This window comes from Leopardus geoffroyi, chromosome E2 (genome assembly GCF_018350155.1).
Source record: "Leopardus geoffroyi isolate Oge1 chromosome E2, O.geoffroyi_Oge1_pat1.0, whole genome shotgun sequence".
Lineage (NCBI taxonomy): Eukaryota > Metazoa > Chordata > Mammalia > Carnivora > Felidae > Leopardus > Leopardus geoffroyi.
In genome coordinates, this window is record NC_059335.1 from 24116581 (window position 1) to 24121422 (window position 4842).

Here is a 4842-nt window from a genome sequence, read left to right on the forward strand (position 1 = left end):
TGGTATCCCAAGGCTGATCAGTTTACAGATGACGGGAAAAATCTCCAGGGTTTAGAGATCCACACGCAGCTAAGAGATTAATCTCTAGGAAAAAAATAAGCATAGATACAGGAAAATAAACTGTAATTTTATTTTGTGTTGCAATTTTGATATTGATTGTATCCTAAAATTCTTTTCTGAGTTGGATAATGCATAAAATACACAAAAAGAAATTAAGAGGCATTGGCAGGGGAGTTTTTTAAAAAAAATTAATGTTTATTTTTGACAGAGAGAGAGAGAACATGAGCGGGAGAGGGGCAGAGAGAGAGGGACACAGAATCCAAAGCAGGCTCTAAGCTCTGATCTGTCAGCATAGAGCCTGACACGGGGCTTGAACTCACAGACTGTGAGATCCTGGCCTGAGCCGAAGTTGGACGCTCAACCAACTGAGCCACCCAGGTGCCCCTGCAGGGGAGTTTTTAAAAAAGGATTTAAAAAGAAATGAAAATTTGAGTGTGAAGGGAAAACCACATTTCCAAGCCAAAGCTTTAAGGGTGAAACGCCAACAATACCATCTGTTGGACTTGGCCATGGCCTCCCAGGGAAGCCCACTGCAATAACCATCAGCAAAAAATAGGACTAGGAATCAAGAAACTAGAATTGGAGGTTAGAAATAGGTCTTTTGAGATATGGATCCCAGTTGCATAACTTAATACGATACACAGATCTGCTGAGTTACATCCCTGAAAAGTGTTTTCTGATTTAAAAACATCTAGTGTTGAGATATTCATTATCTCAGGTATTGAGCAGTACTTAAGATCTTAGGTTTTAAAGTAAAACTATGCCCATTCCAAGTCCCAAATTTACATTTTTTTCAGCTGTATGACCTTATATAAGTTATTGAACCTCTAAAAACTTTACGATTTTTTTTCCATTTAAAGTGTGGAGATAAAATTATTATTTACCTCGCAAGTTTCTTATAAGAAGGATTAAGTTAAGCAATAATATGAAGCACTCAGCATGGGCTTAGTTTATTCCATCTTCTCCTGACTGTCCTCCTACATCACTGGCCACCCACTGTTTCTCATTTCAACCTATAAAGGTGGGGAGAATGCAAGACTTGGTCCTTATACCTTTGTCTTTGATCTATGCTTTCTTGCTGAGTGATCCCATCTGGTCTCATGATTTTAAATATTTCTATATGGAGGGGCCATGATGGCAGAACAGCATGGAAATTTTTTTTCATCTCTCATTGCTGAAATGCAGCCAGATCAACACTAAACCATCTTACACACGTAGAAAACTGATCTGAGGATTTACAGAACAATCTGCACAACCTGAACCACAGAACTCAGTAGGTACACAGTGCAGAGAGGTGACCTGGGGGATAGAGAAGCTGTGGAGGGCAGGGAGCTGTTTTTTCTTGCAGAGAGAGGATGGATATGGGGGGAGAGTATGGGAAAAGCACCGCCCCATAAGCAGCTGGAGAGAAAGTGGAAAATAAACAGTCATAGGGACTGAAAAAATCAAGGGAGAAAGGAGAAAAGAGAGTTTAAATTCCATCAAGACTCTATAAACAAAGGGGGCACAGAGTCTGAGGTTCTCCAGCTCGATACCTAGTGGTATTCTGGTGGGAAGGGCAAATCCCCAAGAGTGGAGAGCAAGGTCCAAGGGGTCCATGGGCCACACAGGGAGTGGAAGTTCCCCTGTGGGAAGGACATTTGGTAGAGACTGTGCAGCCACCCCACAGGCAAAGGTCCCAGTGGACCCCAGAGAACAACCACATTCACTGGTGTTGGAACAAGGATGTTAAGGGGAGACCTGGTGCTGTGTTGTGATTTTCCATAAACCCTGAAATTCTGCTGCTACATGATCATGTGAACTTTTTCTAGGGCGGGCTGGCACCCAGCCACTGTCTCTAGGGATTAGCAGCAGCTCAGTCTTGCAAACGTTCCTGGGGATGGGTCAGCACCCAGCTATTGCTCAGCAAGACCCTCCCCCAAAGGATCTGAGAAGGTCAAAGCCACAGTTCCTCAGAAGGGAAGGGTTGGAGGGAGGGGCAAATATGGCAGAGAAGTAGAGGGATCCAAAGTTCCCTCATCTCTCAAACAAAGCTGTCTTGAGGCCAAAGGACTTTGAACACCAAGAGTCTGGGAGTAAAAGAGTCAGAGTTGCTTCCAGGGACCCACCAGGACAACCTGATGGGCCATGGTGGGGGGGGCCACTTTAGGGAACAGCACACTTCAGGGAACAGTGGAGGTGGGACCTGCCTACTACAAACCATGGCCCTTCGTGCCTGGTAACTGTGTATTTACTGGGGTGGGATTGACCCTGACAAACCATTCAGTCCCTGCTCCAGAACAGCGCTGTTGTATTGCCTGGTTTAATTCTCAGACAATTGTTATTATATAGATACATTCTTCCTTCTTTTTCTTTCTCTTATCTCTTTCCTCCTCTAGTCTGGTTACTCTGGTTGTTGGTCTGTTTAAGCAGACATACTTAATACATTCTCTTGATACATTTTCTACACCTCCTTTCTTATTTTCCTTTCTCTCTCTCTCTAGATTAAACCATATATTTTCTCAGTCCAGGCAACTTTATCTTCTCTTCTTTTTTCCCACCTCTTTCTTTATTTTCCATACTCTCTCTCTGGATTAAGCCATATATTTTCTTTGATCATTTTTTATTTTCTCTTCTTTTCCCCTGCCCCCCTCTTTATTTTTGTCTCTCTCTCTCTCTGGATTAAGCCCTATAATTTCTCTGAACAACTTTATCTTATCTTCTTTTTCCCTGACTCCTTCTTTATTTTCCTTTCTCTCTCTCTGGATTAAGCTTATAGTTTCTCCACCTGGTCAATTTTTCTTTTTCTTTTTCCCCTGTCCTGTCATTTCTCTCTTTGTGTGGGATAAAGCCTCTTCTATCAGCACCGCCTCCACCCTATTGTTTACTTGTAGCTGGTATTTCTAGTTTTTTGCTTTTGGGGTTTTTTGTGTATGTTTGTTTCATGTATGTTTTTGTGTTTTTTTTTTTGTCTGTATGTTTGGTTTTGTTTCCAGGACTACTTCAACAAACATATCAAAGCACACATGGTGGAGGGTCAAAACCATCACTATGAGTAGGGAGATAAAGTAACCAAAATCACAACAACACAGAACAAGTAACAGTCTCCAAAAAACACCTCCTTAAGGGCCACACCCTGGACACTGTGTGACCCCTCTTTAATATAGTAGTGGTAACAGGAGCAAGGCACATAACAAGCTTTTAAAACACATAAGGGATAGAAAACTAGCCATGATGATGAAATGGAAGAATTCTCAAAAGAAATTGCAGGAAGAAATGACAGCTAAATAATTGCACAAAACAGATGTAAACAATAAAACTGAACAGGAATTTAGAGTAACAGTTATAAGATTAATCACTGGGCTTGAAAAAAGCATAGAAGACAGCAGAAAATCTATTGCTCCAGGGATCAAGGAACTGAAAAATAGCCATGATGAATTTAAAAATGCTGTAAATTGGGTGCAAAATAAACTAGAGGTGGTGACAATGAGGACTGAAGAGACAGAGGAGAGAATAGTTGAAATAGAAGATAAAATTAGGGAAAAAGATGAAGCTGAGAAAAAGAGAGACAAAAATGTTCTGGATCACAAGGGGAATATTAGACAACTAAGTGATTCAATGAAACAGAATATATCAGTATCATAGGAGTTCCAGAAGAAGAAGAGAGAGAAAGGGGCTGAAGGTGTACTTGAACAAATCATAGCTGAGAACTTCCCCAATCTGGGGAAGGAAACAGGCATTGAAATCCAGGTGCCACAGAGAACTCCCTTTAGATGTAACTTGAATTGATCTCCTGCGTGACATATCATAGTGAAACTGGCAAATTACAAAGATGAAGAGAGAATTCTGAAAGCAGCTAGGGACAACAAGCCTTAACCTACAAGGGTAGACACATAAGGTAGTAGCAGGCCTATCTACTGAAACTTGGGAGACCAGAAAGAAGTGGCAGGAAATTTTCAATATGCTGAATAGGAAAAATATGCAGCTAAGAATCCTTTATCCAGCAAGACTGTCATTCAGAATAGAAGGAGAGATAAATGTTTTTCCAAACAAACAAAAACTGAAAGAATTCATCACCACTAAACCAGCCCTACAAGAGACCGTAAGGGGGACTCTGTGAGTGGAATGTTGAAGAGACCACAAAGGACCAGAGACATCATTACAAATATGAAACCTATAGATAACACAATGACTCTAAACCCGTATCTTTCAATAACACTGAATGTAAATGAACTAAATGCTCCAATCAAAAGACATAGGGTGTCAGAATGGATAAAAAAGAAGACCCATCTATTGCTGTCTACAACAGACCCATTTTAGCCCTGAGGACACCTTCATATTGAAAGTGGAAGGTTGGAGAACCATCTATCATGCTACTGGAAGTCAAAAGAAAGATGGAATAGCCATACTTATATCAGACAAACTATTTTTTAAACTAAAGGCTGTAACAAGATAAGGAAGGCATTATATAATAATTACATGGTCTTTCCATCAGGAAGAGCTAACAATTATAAATGTCTATGCACCAAATTCAAAACCACCCAAATATATAAAACAATTAATCACAAACATAAGCAATCTTATTGACAAGAATGTAGTAATTGCAGGGGACTGTAATATTCCACTTACAACAATGGACAGATCACCTAGACAGAATATCAATAAAGAAACAATGGCCCTGAATGATACTCTGGACCAGATGAACTTGACAGATATATTTAGAACTTTTCATCCTAAAGCAGCAGAATACACATTCTTCTTGAGTACACACGAACATTCTCCAGATCACATGCTGGGCCACAA

General features: G+C 40.4%; 1 long non-coding RNA gene across 1 annotated transcript; it reads right to left on the minus strand.

Annotated features, from left to right (window-relative positions):
• Positions 1-2402: 2402 nt before the first annotated feature.
• Positions 2403-3082, minus strand: LOC123578391. Its single transcript, XR_006702357.1, has 2 exons — positions 2775-3082; positions 2403-2516 (listed from the first exon to the last, which is right to left on the minus strand). It is a non-coding gene; the product is annotated as an uncharacterized LOC123578391 (long non-coding RNA).
• Positions 3083-4842: the final 1760 nt, after the last annotated feature.